General features: G+C 41.7%; 1 protein-coding gene across 1 annotated transcript in view; it reads left to right on the top strand.

Annotated features, from left to right (window-relative positions):
* The window catches only part of GALNTL6 (polypeptide N-acetylgalactosaminyltransferase like 6), a 1,179,186-nt gene that overhangs the window by 22,636 nt on the left and 1,130,851 nt on the right, over positions 1-25,699 (top strand). The gene's annotated exons all lie outside the window — the stretch shown is intronic.

Raw genomic sequence — 25,699 nt, 5'->3', positions numbered from 1 at the left:
ACATGTATAGAGAGAGTTAGATTTGTTTGAGTTATTTTGTTTCTGTGCAGGGTAAATACTGGCTGCATTATTTTTACACTGCATTGTCACACCCCACCTAAATGTAACTCTCTCTGCACATGTTACATCTGCCCCACCTGCAGTACACATGGTTTTGCCTGTTTTGAGAACACATTTGTACTGCGATCAGATCTGAATAAGGGCCTAGGTGTCAAAACATGAAACAAAGGTTGTGTCCTATCTCAGGCACTGAATGTGAATGCCAATAATTTTCTTGCACATATTTAGTGCCAGGTACAGATGTCCCCAGTAGTGCTTTTACCAAAAAAAAAATGCATTCTGGAAACTATGGATAAGGAATAATTTTGATAAGGGATATTTGGATAATGGATACTCACCCGTAATACTATGGTCTCTGTAGCTGGCCCTGACCGGATTCTCTCTGCCTCTGTAATGCTATATATCTCTATTTTAATGTATTTCAAAGCAATCCAACAGTATAACTGTATGCATCAGAATCCAACACAGTTGACTCAGCGGCAGCTCAATTTATAAAATGAAAGTGAGTACTAGGTAACGTATAGCACAGCCTGTATCACTTTATGTGCAAATATCTTCTACTGCATTGCGTGATAGGCAATATGTTCTGAATAATCTCACTCATCTAGCACAGTAATGATGCGGGACAACAACTGAGCAGAATACAGGTGTGTGGTCACAGTTTCTTTTTCTCCAAACAGACTGATATTACAGATTGACATAAATACAGGGTCTGTTTTGAAGTAATAGAATTCCTGTGAACACCCCCTGGTTCATGTGCGCTGCCAAACACTTTATTCACCTCTTCCCCCAGATTTGTATTTGAATGGTGACAGTTATGCAGGACAGTATTTTACTGAAACGCCATAGGCTAAACTATTTCCGATTGATTACATACTGTACAGTATATTTGATGTGCTCCCCCAATGCTTATTTTACTTATTTCCAGTTATATTAAGAAAGATAATTTATTACGAATATAATCTTTGTTATTTAGCTTTCTGCAGATAGATAATTATTATTATTATTATTATTGCTATTTACTACCAGTTATTTATATAGCGCATACACAGTGGCGTAACTATAAATTTTGCTCCCCCCTGCCAAAAAGTTTGTGAGGCAGGTGAGGCACAGCCTTTCCTGTCATACTAAAGTATACGCTGGAGTTTTGAGTTTATAAAGTATGTCAAAAATACAAATAATATATTTAAAAATCTTATTTTTATTATTCTAATAATCTGTATAGTCAAAACTCTGGAGTAAAACATCTATGGCAGGTGAGGCAGTGCCTCACCTGGCTACCTTTTCCGCACATCTCTTTTTAATACTCAGCGAATCTGCAGAAGTACATACTGCTGCACTTGTGTATAATGCCCACATGCACCCTATGGCTCATAAATTTTGAGCAAATCTGGCTCTGATACTTGCCAGGGACACCTCAGCCATTTACCTCACCGCACGTCCATGGCTTTGCCAATGAACGCCCTAGTATTTATTTATTTACAGTTTCTTATATAGCACAGCAGATTCCGTTACAGTTTTGTATAGAGCGCAGCAGATTCCGTTACAGTTTCTTATATAGCACAGCAGATTCCGTTACAGTTTCGTATATAGCGCAGCAGATTCGATTACAGTGTCTTATATAGCAAAGCAGATTCCGTTACAGTTTCTTATATAGCGCAGCAGATTCCGTTGCGCTTTACAATTGTAGACAGAGATAAAACAAACTGGGTAACAACAGACAGACTTGGAGGTAGGAGGGTCCTGCTGTAAGCTCACAATCTATAGGAACATGGGAGGAAAACACAAGGACAGGCACCAGTAATAGCATAGTGGCGAATATGCACAAGCCTCCACAGGAAATACATTGGGCTAAGGCTAGACACAGCTGTGTATTCAGTTGCACAAGTGTCACAGCACATGTGTGCCCGGATAGTATGTCTGTAGATGCTGGATTATACAGTACATACACTTTAGGTATTTCTGCTAAACTTTTTATATGTTTTTGAAAGTCTTTTTTTGCATTAATTCTTTGGATATAAAGGGTATTTTGGAACTGTATATAACAAATCTACATGCTCTCCATAGAACAAAAGGAGCAGTCTATTCACATAGAGATACTTAGCCCCCAGCCCCTCACACACATATGCCACACACATATTTTTTCCCTACACTCACATACAAACACAGTCCATAAACACATATATAATTAAGAAAAAAACAGCCCCCACATACTGTAAACACATACACAAATTAGTGCCAAAGCCACACTGGAACATATAATTATTTCTCCAAATCAAGGCACTTGCCTGTTTCTAAGTGGGTGGAGCTGGCAGGAGGCTGAGTGGATGCTGGCCAGGAGGAGACAGACGAGTGCTGGGAGACAGGAGAGGAGGGGTTGGGAGACAGGAGAGGAGGGGCCAGTCGGTAGATAAGCTCAGCTCATTGTTGGCTGGTCCCAGGGGACAGGCTGGCTCAAGTACAGACAGCAGCTGAGTAGATGTAGAGATCAGGAACTGTGAGTGTGTAAATCTGACCTGACTGCTTCAGCCCTGATATAGAATATCCAAAGGGAAATATGAAGGCTGCGCTGGTAATTTAAAAATACAATATCCAATACACCATGGAGGGGAGCACATGTATAGCAAAAGGATGGAAACTGTTTCAAAAGAGGTAATCAAATACAAATTATTTTACATGAAAAATATATATAAAATACTAGTTGATTGAGGTGGCCACCTATAAGATCAAATATATAATATATTAGCACATAATATAATGCTAATTAACATGTGCACATTTTAGGAACAAATGACAAAGTAAATAACTTTGAATTCACGGGTCGTATATTGCTTTAAAGTTGGGTATATAAACTGCAGGTCTGGCATATATGGACAATTTGCCGCTTTAGATAATTATGATGTTGCCAGGCCACAATGAACAGTTTTTTTGTGCAATGACAGTTGTTACTTTGTAATAAAGTCTTTTGGACAATAAATGTGTCAGATCACGGTATGCACATACATCACCTGTGCTGCCGTGCGGTGGAGTCCTGTGCATGTGGAGTGTCCTGCCTGGAGGAGACTGACGGAGGAGCCTCGATGTTGTTGCCAGTACGCGTGTCTCTCACTCACGCTGCCGGTGATGCTGGGTCCTGTGAAGCGGTACCGTGGCTCTCACCCACGGGTGCTTGTACCTGCTCCTGTTGGCATTCTCCACAAGTCACAATGGGCGGTGGATGGGGGGCTGTCGGATGGAACAATCAACACAGGGTGATGATGGCAGATGTGGCAGTCGGCAGCTGGTGTCCAATACTTTGCTGGCATGCAAGTGGTAAGCTGGTAGGCTGGGTAGCTGGTAGCTTCTAACGTGTTTCGCCCTCCAAAAGGGCTTTTTCAAAGAAAAAGAAAGTAGATGTAGACATCAGGAACTGTGAGTGTGTGACTCTGACCTGACTGCTTCAGCCCTGAACCTCTGCACCTGAGGACACGCTGGGCAGAGGTTCAGAGCTGCTGGTAAAGCACTCCCAGCCGCAAGTTATGAGCAGGTGCAGCATGCCTGTACTGTACTGTACTGACCCAGGTGGCAGATGACACTCTGCCCCCTGGCAAGCCCAGCACTGGCTGCAGCTCAGCCTGCTTCCCCTCCATCACAGCATTGAGCCTGCCCCCACCCTTCCATCCTGCACACAGTAGCCAATAGGCTCTGTGTACAGCTTCAGGGGTATTGTCTGTGTAACACTCACTGTCAATTGATCCCCCGGCGGCCAGCAGCAGCGCAACTTCATGCCATGCACGGGCAGCCTAATGTGTCAGTGCGCAGTCTGTGTCCCAGCGCCCACCACAGACCCCGCTGGCATTCCCTCCTCCAAGCAGCCGTGGGGTCTGCCTGACGGTAGCTACAACGCTGTGCATACATATTCTGCAGCGATTTTCAGAGAAAATTTGAACATTCACATCAGTCCCTGCCCCAGTGGAGCTTACTATCTATATTCAATATCACATGTACACGCAAACACATAGACATTCTAGGGTTAATTTTGTTAGGAGCCAGATAGATAGATAGATAGATAGATAGATAGATAGATAGATAGATAGATAGATAGATTCAACAACAAAGAGTAAAGTGAAGCTTGAGCTAGGGACTACTTCTTTGGATTCATATAATAATGAAATATCGGGATACAAATAATGTTATTATTCATGCACAGAAAAAATATATGATGACTGAATGTCATAAAAATCAAAAAAGACAAGGACAGGGATAAACAATATGAACTTTTGCAATATTAGACTCTCAAAATAGACAGAAGGCAAAGGCTGTTCAGAAGGCTCAAGGTTAAGCAAGCAAGTCACCAAAGCACGACATGCTAAACGAACATGATGTGTACTCAGGACAAGAAGTGCTGCAAGTAACTGACCTTTCTTTTACCTCTCTGAACTACAAAAGGCATTCAGCCAGGACCACATTTGCATAATCATGAACTACCGTTATATAGAGTGCAGACGTGTTGGCATTTCCACTTGACTATTACAAACTCAAATATTTTCGATTTAACTGGTAAGAGAAAATGACATAGGGCCCTGATGCAGAAATGACCATGAAGTCAGAATTTGCTCAGCTGAGTGATTTTTCCCTTGTACTTCATCAGAGTCACACTACGCAGACATGGCAATTGAGTAGCAAATGCAGACAAAGTAAGGAATAATTAGCAAAGTGAGTTTCAGGTAGTGAGCATTTGTGGGAGGTAATGGGTGGAAGGCTACAAGAATACATGCATGTCATGACTATTTCGGGAGCATGTCTGACCTGTCACTGCGTCTTCTTATTGATAAGACTTATCTTGACATTTTGAGAAACCATAGGGTTGTTCAGAGGCTTATTGGTGCGACTGAAGTGTGGCCAATGTTACACCAGATCCTCTGGGTCTTAGAGTCCGATTCAGACATTGCTGCTATGCAGCGGCCGATTATCAACACTTGCTAGCAAAGAAATCCTGCTACTTTTGTCCTTCACTAGCCATTCTAAAGGTGACTGACAGGAAGCTGGCATCTAGGGGTGGTAACCGACCCTTTAGAGGAAGTGCTGCTGATATTATCTAATATTTTCTCTTATATATTTCTTATATATTTCAGGGCTCGACAAATTATGGGAACCAGGTCACCATGGCAACCAGATTCTGCTCCTTGGCATCCAGATTCTGCTCCCTGGCATCCAGATATGCCAGGAAGCAGATCATGCTGGGCAGAGTGGGGTACTTGTGTTAACAGCCGGGCATAGGGATGGACATCCCACCCCGCTCTATCAGAGCAGGTCCCTGGTTTGGCTATTTCAAAACTTGAGGTGGCTTGTGAGCCAATTGGAGCTCAAGGTTCATCAGCCAATCAGGAGCAGCATTGTTAGCTCCTGATTAGTTGCCCGACCGCAAGCTCAGATTAGCTTGCAAGTCACCCTATAGTTTTTGAAATAGCCATGCTACGGACCTGCTCTGATACAGCTGGAGCTGGGTGGTTTTCCACCGTTCTGCCTGGCTGTTGCCGTTACCATGTATGGTAATGGTGGGGAGGGGGAGGGAGGGAAGAGGAGGGGGGGTAACCCCTGTGGAAATGAGCATGTATCCCTGGCAATGAACATGTACCCCTTGAAAAGAGCATGCAATCCCTGGAAAAACATGCATCCCCTGGTAAAAAAAAGCATGCAACCCCTGGCATCAATCATAAAATCCCTGGCATTGAGCAATAAACCACTGGGAAACAAGCAAGAAACGAGAAACAAAACTATTTGTAATGCGAGTTAGTTCAGGACAGGGTTAGCAATGGTTTTCTCTTTGGGTGTCAGGCAAAGTGTCATATTAAGGTCCACATGGGCCTGAAGCTGATTTTGATGAGGGTTAATTGAATGCTGCCACATTGGTTGTGACCAGCACAGCAGAGGCATGGCTAGAAATGTGAGGTTGGGGGGAGCTGACCAGTATTGTATCACGTAGTGTCCTCATCAGTGCATATTATGCAATCAGTGTGGTGCCCTGTAAAAGGAAGAGTGCACATTTTTCCATCTACATATGCAATGATCTGGGGCTCAGGCTTTTTTTTGGTTATGCAAGCACTGCTCTGTGGGAAGGAGGCGGAAGAGAAAGGGAGGAGCACAACAATTGGTCTCTGGGTCTTGTGAATGTTTGCATTATGCATTATCCTTAGCTGAGCACACTCATTTATGAGTAGTTCAGAGTTGTACACAATGCTCCATTTGAAGCTGAAGGGACTTAAGTAAGTGGATGGTAATTTGACACAACTGTAGGCAATGCAATAAAGTACTGACCAATCTTCTCCAAACTACCATGTTACAGGTGCAGAGGCAGATGTATTAAGCCCAGTGAAGTGATACTTTAACAACATTCAATCAGCTCCCAGTTGCCATTTTTCAAATCCAGCCTGTAACTTGAGAGTTAGGGGTTAATTGGCTAATAAAGTACCAATCAGTTTATCACTTCACCAAGCTAAAATAAATCTGTCCCTGTGTTTGAAAGATTCCAGGAGGTGACGACTAATCCTCAGTGATAGGAGCCGGATGTTGCACTCGACGCCTGTCATAGTGAAGGAGCGGGTACTGCAATAACAGCAGTCTCCAGGGGCAGCCTGTATTTTCCGGCCCCCTGATGTGTCAAAAATTACCCTGCACCCCCTTTCAGCAGTGTGAGCAGAATACATTGTCCTGCACTTTGTCTCTCTCCACGGCTTAGTTCATAGACCCAAAGTACCAGCCAATCGGCTCTGACTGCCAGACTGTGTTTGAAAAATAACATGAGCTATTGTAGTTGGTTTGTATTTTATCTCCATCCAATATATCTCTATACCAGACTCAGTGGCGTAAGTTCGTCCCAGTAGCCCGTAGGCAAGATATACGGTACTTGTGTATTTTGGCGGCGCCCACGATGAGGATCGCGTCCATCGCGTGTGAAAAATCGGGTCCATCGCGTCCATCACGTCGCGTCGTGTGCATTAACATGGCACACGACGCGACCGACGCGATGGACCCGATTTCTCCATAGGCTTCAATGTTAAAATATTTTAACATTGAAATCGTGTCGGTCGCGTCGGTCTTGTGCCATTATAATGGCACAAGATAAGATGGACTTGATAAAGTCCATTTTACATGGAATAAAATGGGAAATGGGCCAATATGGCCCATTTTTCATTGTATATGTCCCCGTCATGTCCAAATATAACTGCCCCCCCCATTGTGAGCGGCACCCCAGTATTGACGTCAACCCAAAGCGTGGCGAGCGCAGGCGGTGCGCGTCCTCCGACCTTTTCATACCCCTACTATCCACGTCGGCGTGGAGTTGAGAATAGAATAGTGTGGCGAGCGCAGCGAGCCACCGAGCCCGAAGCGTGGCGAGCGCACGCGGATACCTTCACAGGTAAACGCGTCCCTTCGCGGACTTCACAGGTGTCCGCGTGGCCACGGACACCTGTGAAGCCCGCGTGGGGACGCGGATACCTGTGAAGGTATCCGCGTCCCCTCGCGGGGCTCGCTGCGCTCGCCACGCTTCGGGCTCGGTGGCTCGCTGCGCTCGCCACACTATTCTATTCTCAACTCCACGCCGACGTGGATAGTAGGGGTATGAAAAGGTCGTAGGACGCGTACCGCCGCCCCTCGCGGGCTCGCTACGCTCGCCACGCTTCGGGTTGGCGTCAATACTGGGGTGTCGCTGACAATGGGGGGCATTTATATTTGGACATGACGGGGCCATATACAATGAGAAATGGGCCATATTGGCCCATTTCCCATTGTTTTCTATGTTAGATGGATTTTAACAACTACATTTGATCTTGTGCCAATATAATGGCACAAGTCCGACGCGACCGACAGTATTTCAATGTTAAAAATATTTTAACATTGAAGCCTATGGAGAAATCGTGTCGGTCGCGTCGGTCGCGTCGTGTGCCTTAACTTTAAGGCACAGGACGCGACGCGATGGACCCGATTTCTCCATCGGGTTCAATGTTAAAAATATTTTAACATTGAAGCCTATGGAGAAATCGGGTCCATCGCGTCGCGTCCTGTGCCTTAAAGTTAAGGCACACGATGCCCACGACGGGCGCCGCCAAAATACACAAGTACCAGATATACATTGGTGCCCCCCAAGTAGCTCAATTAGTAAGGTGTTTGTCTCAAGTAAGACAGGTCATGGGTTCTAATACAGGGTGTGACGCATGCAAAAATGATGTTAGGAGGGGGAGTCAGCAGAGCCGGCCCTAGCCTAAATGATGCCCTAGGCAAGATTTTGGCTGGTGCCCCCTAGCACTGTCACTAGTTCTGCCTCTGACCCTGCTCCCCTTTACCAGCACCATCAACCCTCATCATAGCAGTCATCATTTTGGTGCTCCTACCCGCTATATTTTAAATAGAAACAGTGCACACATTTGGTGCGCAGCCCAAACAGGGAAGGGGCATGGCCACACAATTTTGCCCCCAATTCAAATTATGCCACACAGTAGTGCAACTTTATTTACATTATATAATTCGATGGTGTCCCTTATTCACGTTACATCACACTGTAGTACCACTTTACCTTATATACATTACTCCTCACATTATACCCTTAGAAAAAAATTCTGAGAAAATATTGTATTTTAACCACCTCCATGGCCACACTGCAACCCAGCACAAAGCAGTGTGTGCTGGGCAGAGGAGAAGAGCTGCAGCTGCTGCTGTTACTTAAGGGAAGGGGGCCCGGGGCCACCACTGGGCCCTCCCATCAGACTTTGGCCTGGGTAATTTGTACCCCCTACCCCTTTCTCTCAGCACCCCTGATAATACCACACAGTAATGCCCCTTACACATGACACACATTATTAATGTCCTTATAACCATAATGCCCCATACACATTATGCCAACCTTTATTAATGCCCTTCATACACATAATGACACACAATGCCCCTTACACATATGTTGCACATTATTAATGCCCTTATACACATGACACACATAATGCCCATTACACATATGTTGCACATTATTAATGCCCTTATACACATGACACACATAATGCCTGTTACACATATGTCGCACATTATTAATGCATTTATACATGACACACATAATGCCCCTTACACATATGCCGAACACTATTGCACAACCAACCCACCCGCAGTCAGCACTCGCACAGCCGCTAACACTGTGACCTCTGCTTCTGCTTGGATACAGATGTTTCCTCATACATCTTGTCTCAACAGGCCATGCAGCTCCTGGCCAGTTCTGCTAACGTTGGGGGCCTTTTTTGCTGAAAATTCGTCTTCTTTGCATTGTTATGACGAGCACACACAAGGAGCTTCCGATGATTAAAATGATATGTGGCATGCCTATATTCTGTGTGCGACTGTGGCTGTACCTGCATACGGAATGCTATGTTACAGTGATTTCCATGAATACACTATTTCATATGCAGATACAGCCTCACTCACACACAGAATATAGGCATGCTGCATATCATTTTAATCAGCAGAATCTGCTGATGCCCCTAAGCATTCCAAATGCCCTAGGCAATTGCCTAGTTTGCCTATGCCTAAGGCCGGCCCTGGGAGTCAGCCACAGAAGCAATAACAATGGCTTTCAATTAACTGATTCAAACTCACAGGGGAGGAGAGGTGTCCCCTTGGGAGCAGGAGCCCAGCTGTAGGTGACTCCATTGCCTCCCAGAGTTATGCCTCTGACATACTGTAAGTCAATAGACCCCTTAATCTATTAACTCCACTTGATTTTCCATTTATGTTTTGTTTATATTAAAAATTATGTTAAATATTTCTTCTCTGCACAGTCCTCTGTCAGTGTTGCACTGTTCACTAATTTTACATTATTAGAAATGAGTAGCAGTGACCCATCTACTGTAGATATACTGTACAGTATCCTGCAGCATGTTCAGTAAGTAGTTACAAGTGCTGAGTAACAGTATTCCAGCAGCATTTATTGAAAAAGTTACAGGTAGTTACTGTAAAGGAACCGCAAACACTGACAGTGGTAAAATATGTGAATTTATCTGAGTTAAAGTCTTTCGAGCAACAGAACAGTGAATTACATAGTTACATAGTAGGTGAGGCTGAATAAAGACTTGTGTCCATCTAGTTCAACCTATGTTTATAGTAGCTTATCCCTTGTTGTATAGTATGTTCTGACATTTTTAAGACAGATTATGTTACGTATTCGTACCCATTGATGTTTTAACCAATAAATGTTTATCCAACCTTATTTTAAACGTATTTATAGTGTCTGCCGACACCACTTCTCCAGGAAGAGAGTTCCAAAGTTTGACTGTTATGACTGTAAAGACATTTTTTCTTCTAGATGAACAATTTTTTTTTTCTTCTAATCTAGATTCTAGATTCCTTTCTAGTAGAAAAAAGGGTGTTGAAGGTATCACGTAGAGAAAATGTGTGGATCCATATAATAAGCAAAATACAGAATTACACATGCATTATAAAGGGAAAGGCTTGATCAAATATACAGTACATAAATATATGGGCGATGGCTAAATAAAGACCACAGGGATGATCTGATGTTAGAATTTCTGAGGTTTTGGGATAGAGAGATTCAAAAAATATTTCTACACCCTCTATAGAAGAGTGGGGAGTGGTGATTTGTTTAACAATGTCAGAGTAGAAGAGTAATACAGGGTGTACTATATCATACAGTACACACTGTACTGGCTCCGTGTGCTTTTTATGCATCGTTAACAGGGCAAAACAGTTTTTAAACATTAACCAGTATATATTCATTCTGCTGGTAATGCAAATGTTTATTGCTTTAAATGATGCAAAATACCAGTAACATAAATTTGCTTTCCTGCAGTTTATGTATTCAGTGCATGTAATTAAATTTATACCCCAATGTAATCACGGTTTATTATAGGATTCAGCTGTATAGAAGAAGATAATGTAAATGTATGTGTTTCCATGACCCTTATTGTGCAAAAGAATTGTGCCAGCAAGAGCATGTTTACTGAGATTTGCTAAAGTAAAATATATCCTTCATGTAATAGATTGTAATTACATGATAATGAAGAAAAACAACAATTGGCTGTAGACTGTAGAATGAAAATGTACAGGGCTACAGGCGTATTCTTTACTAAATTGAGTTTGCATTTTCCTTACATACTGTATAAGGTTTAAAAAAAGTTTTTCAAAATGTAGCCCCCCCCCAGTAGCGTTCCCAGGATTAGTTTCCGAGTACCCAGAAACCCCCCCTGATGAAGCAAATACATTTTTTTACTGCTCAAGAATCGCAGCCATAGCTCCGCCCACTTTCCAGATTAGGCTCTGCCCACTTGTGGCATTTTGGCGCGAAACGAGGGCTGTATAATGATGGGAGAGCTGGGGCACAGGAAGGAGCACCTTATAAGACTTTATAAGGACTGAGACTGGCAATTCAGACCGACTAGGGTAGAAGCACTTCGCAACAGTACCATTATATATATATATATATATATATATATATATATATATATATATATATATATATATATATATATATATATATATATATATATATATATATATATATATATATATATATATATATATATATAAATATACATGGAGATGAGGACCGGCACTTGGTACAACCAAACAATGTGAAAAACTTGTATTTTTTCTTCTAATCTAAACTCGTGCCCTCGCCTCCTAGATTCCTTTCTAGTAGAAAAAAGGGTGTTTGACAGTTCCTTATATTGGCCCCTAATATATTTATACATATTGAGCATACCCCCTTAAACGTCTTTTCTCTAGTGTAAATAGTCCCAAATTGTTTAATCTTTCTTCATTGCTTAAATTCTCCATTCCCCTAATAAGCTTTGTTGTTCTTCTTTGGATTTTTTCTAATTCTATGATGCACCATGTGGAATATAGTGGGAATGGTAGAGACAATGGGTTTTACTGTCAAACCCAATGTAATATAAATTAAGTCTTCTGCTACAGAGGGAAGCAAAAAGGAAAAACGTTCATGTGCATGGAAAATGCATCTTAGTGAATGTTGGTTGTTGACCTATAAAATTACAAAAAAGAATCTAATGCATATCTGTGTAACCCTATGGTAACACATCATGTCTACCAGCATTACAACGGCAAAGTCATTGTATGGGATCTAATTTGAAAGCTATGAGATGTCCCGAAATGGTCGCACTATGCCTGCGTTTCACTGATTCCCCTTTGTTACTGCCAACAAACACTCACCGTCAGTCGCTTTGCAAATAAATCCTACCAGTCTCCTGTGACAGTTGGTGATACACATTGCTCCTGCCAGGTGACCTGAAAAACGTTACCAGTGTGGGGTCCTGATGACCAAGTTTGAGAACCACTGCTTTACCATACAGGTATATACACATTATTAACAAATGTGTTGAATTAATAAATCTGGACTAGACTCACATAGAACCTATGCCATGATGCCTTCTATCCAGAAACAAATGTACCCTTAGCTCCAGTATTATACAGAAGTAAGCATAATATTCAGTATTTCTATGGCATTACTGCAGTCTGTTCTTTATTGCACACCCTGCAACAGTTCACTTATCAAACATTTACAGACTGCCTAACAGTTTCTTTACTGGATATAACAAAATATTCTTTTTGTTCCTTATGTCAAACATTTCTATCCAAACATGTATAGAGAGGGAAGGAGACAATGCAGAGTGCACAAGATGAGTAGAACTTAGGAGGATTCTGTTTTCATGTCACTATAATGGATCTAAAATTCAGTATACATAATGTTCTGTGTGCAATTTATCAGGCTGTGGGAAACCATAACATTTAGGTAGAATTCAGGCCAGACTTGCTTGTATCTACTGAATCATTATGTCCTTGTGATAGTCTGGAAAAGACATGTGAAATGTTCTTACGTACTTTAGTTTGTGTGTCTTACCAAGTATAACCCTATACTTGGGCAAGATGCATCAGGCATCACATTTGTCTTGCATTTTTCTTGCAATGCATCCAGCCACTATTCAAAAGCAAAATGGTATTTACTAATGCCGTACGCTTAAAGAAAATATCAAAAGACAGTTCTTACGGTAAGAGATGTCTTTTGTGATGATGCGACTTCCAGGTCAATGACCAAGAGCATAGGTGCCGATTTATGTTTTTGCTAGTGGGTGCTCAAGCTAAAAATATAGGGGAGTGGCTTCATGGGAAAGGGTGTGGTCACAAAATAATACTGATTTATATTATGCAGCACAGTTGTCTCCAATATTCAAATTATGGCAACAGTGCCAAATACATAAATGCCCACACAGTGCAGGTACAAAAATCCCCCCCACAGTGCCAAATACATAAATGCCCCCACAGTGCAGGTACATAAATGCCCGAACAGAGCGGGTAGATAAATGCACACACAGTTCCTGTGCCAGCGACAAGAGAGGGGGAGTGCAGTGGGACATGGGCGGGTGGGCCGCTGCTGAGCGGGTGGGTGCTCATCAATTTCCATGGGTGCTCGGGCCCTCAAGCACTGACAGAATCGGCACCTATGACCAAGAGTCATATCTATGCACATGCGTCTAATGACACACGTGCCACAGCGGGTGCTGCGTGGGATACGATTTGATCCCTCTAATAGGAGAAATGCAATAGAAGCCCATTGGTTCATATAGGACAACACCATCTAAAGACGGTGTTGCCTACTGCATCCAAGCAATGTAAACTATTGCATTCCGGGTTTGGTGCATATACGGTAAGCCCCCAAACCTCTGAAAACAGCATTTTTCAGAGGTTTGGTTGCATTTTTCAATTTGATGCATCCAGCCCTGTTTGAATAAAATAACTCATAATCTGCCCTTTCTTTTAGTTTGGTTTTATGTAGTTCATTACTGTATGTCTCACTTTTTATTGGTTCACTGAAAAATAGCAGAATAATTATGGCTTTAATGGTAATGTACAGAGGCTATTAACTGAACAGATATACAATTTAAAATGTAAAAATCAATATTTATTCCATAAAAACATCTCACATTTTACAAAAACACAAATTGTAACACAGTAGCTTTTATGTTAATCTAGTGGGGAAAATGGTCACCATTTTGCTATTTTGATTGGTTTTGATTGTTTGATTATATGGATGGAGCCGGGCTTATCTAGGCAGGAGCTGGTGAAATTTTTGCCAGCCCCCGCCAACTGCCAGCTCCCGCCAGGGGGCGCGTGCGCATGAGACGCTCGCACGCCCCATGGCAATGGAGCTCCCCCTGGGTTCCCGCCGCCTCCCCCACTGCTGGTCCCCCTCACCGCCCGACCCCCCCCCCCAACCTTGCCCGTCTCCCTGAAGCGGAGATGGGCAGGATGCCGCTTCCCTTCCCACCGAAGGATTGGGACGCATGTGCGTCCCAGTTCACTGTAGTCCCTGTCTGCCGGCGCTCGCCAGAGGGAAGGTTATGGCGGGCTCTACACCTGTATGTATGATTGTATTTATAACCATATTTATAACCATATTGGCCCAATAGTTACCAAATCACGAGCAGAGTTTCAGCTGGGATGATTTGTACTTTTATCTTCAGTAATAGAACAATGTTTGTGATGTATAATTCTGTAATACCTATAAGCACCGTGATCTGGTGAAAGAAAAGGCTCTAACAGAGGGCTTAGTATTTAATGCTATATAAAAGAATTTGATTCCTGGGCAGACATTCATATTATAAGGGAGCGAATATAAGAAGTCCAGTACAGTAAAGATAGTAGTCTTCAGACCATGTACGGAATGTAAAGGAATCAAAAAAGTAATAGATGTTAAAAGAAAACATTACCATGGCATTGAGGGTTGTGTAAGGAGCAGAAAATGTTAACCTTCATAATGTGACATTCCAAAAAATTCTGCAGTACAGAGCCTATAACATAAGCAATTGTGGGAAATTGCTAAACACTAAGCGTTTTAATACAACGGTGCTGCAACAATAGTTGCAAATAAACCTCAGTTTGTTATAGAATATAGTCTGTGGGTGGTCAGGCCAGTTTTAACACTTGTTCTCTGTTTTTGATAATTGGACCATCAGTTTTCATAAGCTATATCTGCGAATCAACCTGTCTCATTTATGTTAAGCCAGGGCTTTAACAGATTTGAAAACCAGTGGGAAAGCTTATGACACAGTAGGTAATAACCTATCCACTGATATTCACTCAAATAAGAAAGTTGTTTAAAAGCTTATTCAATAATCCCAATTTTATTCCAAAAAAATATAGTAAACTTTCAGAGCAGGAAAGTACTGCATAAGTGTTATATGAAAACAGCAAGACTTTTTAAAGTAGTAAAAGTCAGCTCAGGGTTAAGAGCTTTATCCCACTGCAATTGTCTCCAGGGAGTCCACTCATGGGGCTTAGTTATACCTTTTTGAATCCTTAACAATAGAAAACTTTAGAAGACGTATATAATCACATTTAAATGTGTATAGTTGCAGTTTATGAAGACAACAATTAGGGGCATATTCAATAACGTTATAGTGTAGAAAATTGACCTAAAACAATCATTGTTATTAACATAAATGAAAGAACCCGGGGTCCATCCATTTTCAACCACAGACACTTCTCCTGTAGGTTTCTCAGATAATATCTGCCCTTAGTAGCCTATTGGAAACTCTTATCACAACCATTTCTTTGGAGAGGGATGTACAATAATTATAACATGAGTAATTAATACATGCACTAATGGGCAGCACGGATGGTGTAATGGTTAGCATGGGTTCGATTTCCACCATGGCCATAACTGTGTGAGTTTGTATATTCTCCTTGTTCTTGCGTGGGTTTACTCTGGGTACTCCAGTTTTCTCCCATTATCCAATGTTTCTAAATCATCAGCCACTTGAGTGGAGGGATGCCAGTCTCCAATATATAGACAGAAAACACAAAAATCAAGTTGCGCTTAAAATGCAAACACACATCAGTAATAAAAAATAAATACATTTTTTTAAAGCAGTACAAAAGGATAAAATACAGAAACCACCCAGGGGTATCAGAATATCATAATAATATAATATAGGAAATTCGCAAAAAAAAAATAAAACATAAAAACAATCACTGATGTATTTCCATTTCTTAGTGATTTTCCCCACTTAGACAGGCACTCAGAAATAATTAAATTCCCTCATTGTGTATGTTTTACATATAATTTGGTGTAATTAGTACTTTTTAACTTTAGTTTTTGATATTTGTAGGATATTTATTGGTTACACTTTTTCCTTCTATGTATTCACAGTACTCCAGTATAACTTGTTTTTTTTTGCAAGCTTGGGAAGAACATCATCTGTTTACCGCATGTTTATGATCATTAAAAATGACAATGTCTGAGATGTTGGCACTCACAGCAAGCTGGAAAACATCCCACTCATCCATGTCTCTATATATCCCCCTCCTCCTGCTATAACTATAAATTCTTACCTGATCCAGACACTGCACACACAAAAAGCCCCACATGCCAGTAGCGCACCACTGTATAGATGTTGTGGTTACAGGCACATGTATGCCTGTAATGTATGCATTAGCTTGTCTCTGTAAATACACAAAGTGGGTGTTGGTGCAGGTCAGGCCCTATTGTGTACAGATGCTCCTGATCAGGAGCTTCTGTAGCCTATTGCAGGGGTCCTTAAACTATTTTGCTGTGATACCCCATTAGACAATAAATATAATTATGGGACCCAGAGCCGGCCCTAGGCAAAGGCAAGCTAGGCAAATGCCTAGGGAATTTGAAATGCCTGGGGGCATCCATGCCTGCCTAGGGCCAGTTTATTTATTATTTATTAACAGTTTCTTATATAGCGCAGCATATTCCGTTGCGCTTTACATAGACAGTGATACAACAAAACAGGGTATTTACAGACAGTCAAAATGTAGGAGGGCCCTGCTCGCAAGCTTACAATCTACAGTTCCAGCTTTGAACTGGCTACCACGATCAGAGCTCTCAGCTCCAATCAAGTAGCTCAGCCAGAGTCGGGAGCCGGCAGCAGCAGGAGCTGCCCAGAGTGTCAGCGGCAGCGGGAAGCTTTTATCATGGCCACTGGAGCAGGTGACGCTGTCCTTTCCAAAAACCTGCCTTTGTGATTGGTCTGAGTCACTAGCTGACATGTGGGTGTCTATGTCAGTAAACATTCTATTATAACAGTCAGTGACGGACTGGCAAGAATGATAGAATGTTTACTGACATAGACACCCACACGTCAGCTAGTAGTAGTACGTTTATTTATAAGGCGCCGCAAAGTGTCTGCAGCGCCGTACATAGCAAACAAAAAAACAAATTACAAGGTAAGATACAGGGTGTGTTGAAAAATACAGTATTAATAGGGGTATAGCTGGTAGAAGTAAAATCAGCATCAGTTCAGAAGTAGGTGTCAAAATTGTCGAGGAGACTGAAGATGAAGTAGAGGAAGGGAAGAACAGGACAGGAGCATAGGTGAGGTAAAGAGGTAGGGTGAGTACGTGAGGAAGGAGGACCCTACTCACAAGAGTTAACATACTAAAAATAGGTGGGTGGACGAACGAAAAACAATAGGATAAGTAGGAACGGAGGGGAACGGAGGCAGGATAGGAGATAGCAGTTAGTGACTCAGACTAATCACAATGGCAGGTTTTTGGAAAGGGCAGCGTCACCCACTCCAGATACAAAGCACAGCCTATAAAAGACCTTGCAGATGGGGTGGGTCAGGTGGAGGAAAATAACAGACCCAGAAAGGAAAGGGGAAACTGTAGTTTTCAATTTATCAGACTATGAGCCTACTGAGAGTGAATTGTCTGTGTTATCCAAAGGCCTTTCTTTTGTGAGAACGTTTAAACAGTAACCCTTTGATCTAGAGATAGAACTATTTCGTTTCCAAAGACTCCTTAAATTAAAGGATTATTTTGTTAAACATCCACCTATAGATCATAGAGAAGTCCCATTCAAACCCAAAAGTAGCTTCGATCCACCCAGTCTTAATCCATCTACAGATATGGCCAAGTACATCGTGGCTGCATTGCGCATAAAGTGCGCTATGCAAATCGCGCATGGATCGCGCCTGCTCCTTGCGCTATAGTCCCGTTATAGATGGCGTTATAAATGTAACGTAATCTTGTAAATGTAACCTGCAATTACACTCATTGACCACCAGATGTCACTTTTCCCAAACAGTACAGAGCGTGTGTAAAAATCTCTTCTACAAAACAGTGGCCTACATACATGACCATACGTCACTGCGGCTGCGAATAAAATACAAAAACTCTGTCCGTAAAGTAAGGACAACATCCGTAGTGTAAAGTATGATACTGTAGGTCCACAAATAATGTTTTAAGTAGTCATCCAGCAATAGCAAAGGTTAGCATGGCTTTTATACCAATTACATAAATGACCGTACGTAGCTGCTTCTGCGAATAAAATAAAATAACTCTGTGTGTAAAGTAAGGACAAAATCTGTAGTGTAAAGTCGTGGCAGCCACTGTTTTGTAGAAGAGATTTTTACGCATGCGCTGTACTGTTTGGGAAAAATTGTTGCGAAAAAAAACGTTCTCTGTAGCGCCGTAGTCTTAACGTGGAGCATTAGTCACCCAGTGGTTAAACTATGTATTACATGGCGTGGTACATAACGCAGGACATAACGCAATCTGCAACTCGCGAGTCAGAGCCCTCAAAAGCGCATTGTAAACCACGATGTACTTGGCCATATCTGTATAGAGACATTTTTTTAGATTGGTAAAACGTGATACCTTGTCTTTTATGAAATATCAAAAGATATCACATTCTAACCTAACTCAGGTTCAAAATAAGGCAATACAATCTTTGAAAGCCAATTCCTCAATAACCATACGACCTGCTGATAAAGGTGGTGGTATTGTGTTGATTAATCGAACTGACTACATTAATGAAATCAAGAGACAGTTATCAGATACCACTTGTTATAAACCCCCTTAACTATGACCCTACCTACAATTATAAAAAGGCATTTGATGCTGTAATTAAACTGGGGTTGGGTAATGATTGTATCAATGAACCAACAGCCTCATTTTTGACAAAGGTACACCCAAGGGTACCCATTATTTATATACTACCTAAAATACATAAGACTTTGGTCCATCCTCCAGGTAGACCCATTGTGTCCTTCTGGTTACGACCAGTTGTCCAGAATACCACATATTATTTGAAAGACACTACTGACTTCATTGTAAAACTTAAACAGTTGGGTAAATTACTTGTATCCTCGTTGTTAGTAACACTTGATGTGTCAAGTTTATATACTAACATCAAGCATGAGGAAGGCCTGGAAGCCGTCAGAAGTCTTGTGTCCGCCAGCCCACATTATAAAGGTCCCAACATTATTTGTTGTTACTGTTGATGGAAACAGTATTGAACAAAAAATATTTTTGGTACTTATGTAATATCTGGGCTCTCGTTTTTCTTATGAGACCGTGTCCGCTCGCCACGCTTCGGGCACGGTGGCTCGCTGCGCTCGCCACACTCTATAAAATCATCTCCATGCGTAGTTGGATAGTAGGGGTATGAAAAAATGGGGTGTATTAAACATGGGAGCCCAGATAATACATAAGTACCTTATTTTTTATTTGAGAGTTCATTTTTTTTACAGTTACAAGGGACTGCCATGGGGTCCAATATGGCCCCGGCATATGCAAATTTATATATGCATATGTACGAAAATCACAATATTATGGGTAACATCCTTTTTTCATCTTATATTCATTTTTACGTTAGATACATTGATGATTTATTTTTAATTTGGACTGGTGGCACAGAACTTCTCACTAAGTTCATTGACCATTTGAACTCCCTTGCATCCTCCATCAGGTTCACTATGGCCTATAGTGAATTGATCATAAACTTTCTTGATGTTTGTGTAAATATACAAGATTCTATGATATTGACATGTCTGTATAGAAAGCCGACAGACAAAAACACCTTACTTGTGGCAGACAGGTTTCACCCCATGCCATTGAAGAAAGGCTTACAGTACCATTATCACAGCTAATGAGAGTAGTATGGATCACCTCTACTCCGAGGGAGACCTTTAAACCCTTCAAGAGATGGGCAATAGATTTAAGGATAGAGGTTACTCCAGTTCAGAGATTAACGAGGCATTAGCACACTGTGGGGATTTGACTCAGAACCAGCTTTTGATGCGAACTGCCAAAAGTGACAAAGATGACAGACTGACTTTTGTTTCCACGTATTCTATTGCATCTAAAAAAATCAGGGATACCATTTTGAGGCATTGGCACATTATCCAATCCGATGAAGCTATAGGACACTTGTGTCAAGAAAAACCCAGATTCTGCTATAAAAAAAGCAGGAATCTTAGAGACATAGTAGCACGATCCGATTTGGTTGTACATAGGGCCTCAAACTGGCTTACCCCGAAGAATGGTTCATTTAAATGTTTAAAATGCGTTGATTGTCAATATAGGATGGTAGGATCTCATTTTGTATATCCAGTGACTGCAAAATCATATGAAATTAAATTAAATTTAAATTGTGACAGTCGCTATGTGATATATGCAATTGTTTGTCCATACCGGAAAGTCTATATTGGCAAAACGATACGCACTCTGAAGGAAAGAATCGGGATGCACCGCTCCTCCATAAAAAAAGCGTTGCTACTGATTTATTCCAATACAACCCCCCATGGATAAACACTTGGATATACCCTTAAAGACTTTTGTTTTCTACCAATAGATCATATTCCACCACTGAGAAGAGGTGGAGATCGATTGCGAAAGCTGTTGCTACAGAAAGAGTGCTTTTGGATCAATCAGCTTGCCTCAATGTCACCACAAGAACTTAATGAAGAATTCTCTCTCAACTGTTTTTTGTGATTTGCAGTTCTTCTTTTAATGCCCTGTGAGTTTATTGTATCTAATTAGACTTGCTCTATATTGCTGTTAGAGTTTCGTAGAGGTAGATATTACTCAAAATTATGTTACCACATGTCAGTTGTTTATTTGTTCATTTGGTCTATATGTTGTCACCGATATTAGTCCTGCAAAGCCAGGCTGTATTGGTGTACACATCGGACTCTATTGGTGCAAGTCAGGGAGCTGGCTTATGCTCCTGTTGGTGACAGTTATTGCATATGTTCCGCCCCTAGACTCTGTCAGTGGTTGCCGGGGAGATGGACACTTTGGCCAGCTATTTGCTGTACCATGCGTCGCGTCATTTCCGGCACCACAGACTCTCTGTGCAGTTAGCAGTTGCCGGGGTGATGGATGCGTTCACCGGCATCTGTCGTGTCACACGTCACGTGACTCCCGATGACGCGGACGGCTGGGCCTGTTGTTAGCAGTAACTGGGGTGATGGACGCTTTGGTCTGCGGCTGCAGTGCTACGCGTCGCGTCACTTCCGGTGGCGCTGACATCCAGCACCTTGTAGCTCACTAAAGTGCTGTACACGTACCGGCGGAGGCCAAATCAAGTGCACACTTCCAGTTTAGATTTTAAAACTGACATGTTTTTACACAGGTGAGCCCGTTTATTCACTCTTTAATTAAGGATGGCAGCTATATAAACTAGGTCTGTTTGGTCCTTCAGTCATGCTCCTGATGATGGATATACACCTTCCGAAACGGCTGTAGAGTATGACTGAACATGACCTATCCATGTAGGGGTTCCATGTTTGAGTGTCTTCCTATGCTATATCTGCTGAGTATATGGATTCACTGATGCCAGTTTGTGATTACCACTGCAACCTTTGGATGATTTTTTCATGTTTTCTATATAAAATACTTTTTTGCAAATTTGGATGTGCTGACCTCTAATTACCAGACTCTAATCCACTTTATGTGGTATTGGCACTCTCGGGATACTATGGATTGGTGTGCGGATGATCTAATGTTCTATATATATATATATATATATATAGAAATAGGATGGGTTTCCCAGAATGCGCCTTTCCTAGAATACAGGATAATGATTCGATATATCCAACACTAGACAGATCTATAGTGACAATACAGAAATAATTTTCCTTTTACAATACAAAATCTTAATTAAAAAATCTTTTTTATTGAAAGATGTCTTCTCAGTGACGATTTGAGCCCAACGCGTTTCGTAAATGAATTGACTTCATCAGGGGCATTTTGACAGCAGAACAATACACACTGTAAATTGTAACAGAACTGTGTCAAAAATATAATACATGCAGTATATGCACATAATTATTAAAACATGGTTAAAAAATGAATAAATAAATACAAGACATGATGAGGAGGGAGGACAAGATCTGAAGAGAGGGATGATGGAGACGTCACCATACCAAAAATACACTTAATCTTTATTAAGAGAAGTAATTGATAGATGGTAATCGAGAGGTATATGAAAAACCCGTGAAAGACCTGGACTTTTCTGTGAAATAGCCAATCACCAAATTTAAGACCTGCAAGGTCATCATACCCAGTATATACTCCTTAAATGGGATACAGGTAGCGGTCTGTTCTCATATATTGGAAGTGGTCTTGACAATAAGATCTGAGATAAAAGACAATAATCCATGCCATGCTAAGGGCCTGCTGTTGTATTGGAAAATTGTACATTGTGTCAATTGTTAAAATTACTATATGTATTGTGTATGCTATATAAGCCGAAGTGTTGGCTTTTTATTGAATAAATTTTATAACTGAGGAAAAAAAGTTGTGTACCTTCACCTCTAAAGCGCACTCTGTTCCCTTTTTGTATCTCTATCTGTCTTGAGTCCCGGCTAACAGGGGACTTTCAGAGTTGCAGCTACTCACTACTAGGGCGCGGACAGTTAGGTACTTTCCATTTTCTTATATATATATATATATATATATATATAGCAGGGGACGGGGCTCGGCACTCCAAACGGCTTTGAATAATTCCAGGCAGACACAGAAGTAAAGTACAACGTTTCAATGCCGTTTAATGTGGCATTTTCGTCAGGTGAAACGGCATTGAAAACGGCATTGAAACGTTGTACTTTACTTCTGTGTCTGCCTGGAATTATTCAAAGCAGTTTGGAGTGCCGAGCCCCGTCCCCTGCTGTATTACTTCCATTTGCCCGGGCACCCGACGCAGCATTATCTAGTAGAGGAGAGCCGGATCCCCCCGCTGATCTATATATATATATATATATATACGTGTCCAGATGCCCGGCACAGCCTCCTTTCAATCAATGTCCTGGGTGCCGGCACTATAAGAGCATGTGTAGTCCCGGTGTTGGCGCGGCACTCCAAAGATACATCTTGACGTTGGGTAAAAGACTTTTACTTTATTAGCAGCAACGTTTCAATGCCGTTTAATGTGGCATTTTCGTCAGGTGAAACGGCATTGAAAACGGCATTGAAACGTTGTACTTTACTTCTGTGTCTGCCTGGAATTATTCAAAGCAGTTTGGAGTGCCGAGCCCCGTCCCCTGCTGTATTACTTCCATTTGCCCGGGCACCCGACGCAGCATTATCTAGTAGAGGAGAGCCGGATCCCCCCGCTGATCTATATATATATATATATATATATACGTGTCCAGATGCCCGGCACAGCCTCCTTTCAATCAATGTCCTGGGTGCCGGCACTATAAGAGCATGTGTAGTCCCGGTGTTGGCGCGGCACTCCAAAGATACATCTTGACGTTGGGTAAAAGACTTTTACTTTATTAGCAGCAACGTTTCGATGCTACGCAGGCATCGTTTTCAAGCTGAATATCAAACATATAACAAATACACATACCTTATATAAGCACCCAATGTCTCAGCGCCGGCCGGGCCAGGAGGCGCCGTCCATATGGCGCAGGTCTGTGACGTCAGCGGCGTCCGCCGTTCTGACGATCAGGCCTCTGATTGGCGGTGCACCCATCACCATAGCAATGTAAACAGCAACAAACAACGTACAACACTGACACATACATAAGCAGCAGCAAGGAGCAGATACATGGGTACAATCAAGAATATGGCTATTAAGCAACATAGTAGTATAAATCCATGTACGTAATACAGGAGGAATCAGCATATAGACAATGACTATAGCAATGTAGAGATACCTGTATGCTCATTAAGGCCATATGGAGCAACAGTGCCTAATCTAATGATCCACCTAGCCTCACACCTCAGGAGGGCTGCTCCCCTATCGCCCCCCCTCAAGGTCTGAGGTATGTGGTTGATCATTCTGTATCTGATGGAAATCGCACTGTGTTTACAGGCCACAAAGTGCCGTGCAACGGGCTGATCGCTGGTACCCACAGACAATGCCTTCTTAATGGCAGATCTGTGGGCAGCCATGCGCTCCTTAAAGGGGCGGATTAAGTTCCGAAACGCCGTCAGATAATAAAGGCTTGTTTTACTTCACCTAAGAAGACTGACGAGTGCCGCCTTTTTTGCACACCTATATATATATATATATATATATATATATATAATTTTCCTTAAGGAGGCACTCTTTGGATAGAGCTTTAAAGCGGGTAAGCGATATAGTTCATTCAATTCCGGGTGCCTTCCATAAAAGTAGCGGGTGAGCGGTACTCTGTGTATAGCCAGTGGGACGGCGGCACTCCAAAGAAAAAACACCAGAGACAGGCTTAGGTAAACCGACGTTTCAAGACCGTCAGGTCTTTTTATCAAGGTGCAAAAGAGATGCACCTTGATAAAAAGACCTGACGGTCTTGAAACGTCGGTTTACCTAAACCTGTCTCTGGTGTTTTTTCTTTGGAGTGCCGCCGTCCCACTGGCTATATATATATATATATATATATAGATATATATAGATATATATAGATATATATACATATATAGATATATATATCTATATATATATATATAGATATATCTATATATATATATAGATATATATATAGTAAACTGTTGCGACCCGGCACTTCCTAACTGGGTACAACCACCTCTGTGCCTCCTGGTTCAGTGGATACAGCAGGATACAAAGCATACAGCTGTAGGAATTGCTGCGTGGTTCTGCTGTGTGGATGGCATTGGACAAAACCTGTTGCTCTGAACTCCTGACGACGGTCCCTTGAGGACAGAAATGTTAAACGTTGAGTATCATAAATTTTTTGAATCCACGGCTGTTTTTATCTTGACAAAAATTCTGGAGAGTGCTTCCTGTTTCTCTCTCTCTCTCTCTCTCTATCTATACATGTATGCATGTATGTATGTATATATATATATATATATATATATATATGTCCCACACACATGCAGCATAATATGGCTAGGAATGGACAAAGAGCTCACACATTGCCATCTGGAATACAGAAATACAATAAACACAAACCTTAAATGCACAAAACACACTCAGTGCATGCTGTATAAAACGGGGCAATATAAAGCCATCAGCAAACAACACAAAACTGAATACTAGATAGGACTATAAGAATAGATGCTGATGGCTTTATACTTCCCCGTTTTATTATGTATTAGTGTGATATTGTTTATACAGTATATCATGGATGCTAGGTGCCTGTTTGAGCGCTATGTGATGATGTCTCCAAATTTCCGGTGAGGCAGGAGGTTCCAGGACCAGACATGCAGCGTGCATTGGGGGTGTTTTGTGTATTTAAATATGACAATGTATTACTAGCATTGACAAGCTGAATTAGTGATATAGAGTGGAGTATCTTCTTTGCTAGTACTGTTGTGCCGCATATGTGTGGAGTATATGACCGTACCTTTCAATATTTGCAGGCACCGAGTGAAGTTG

The sequence above is a fragment of the Crinia signifera genome, chromosome 1 (genome assembly GCF_055691185.1).
Source record: "Crinia signifera chromosome 1, ASM5569118v1, whole genome shotgun sequence".
NCBI classification, from domain to species: Eukaryota; Metazoa; Chordata; class Amphibia; order Anura; family Myobatrachidae; genus Crinia; species Crinia signifera.
Note: the sequence above shows the minus strand (reverse complement) of the source record. Positions and strands in the feature narration are given on the sequence as shown.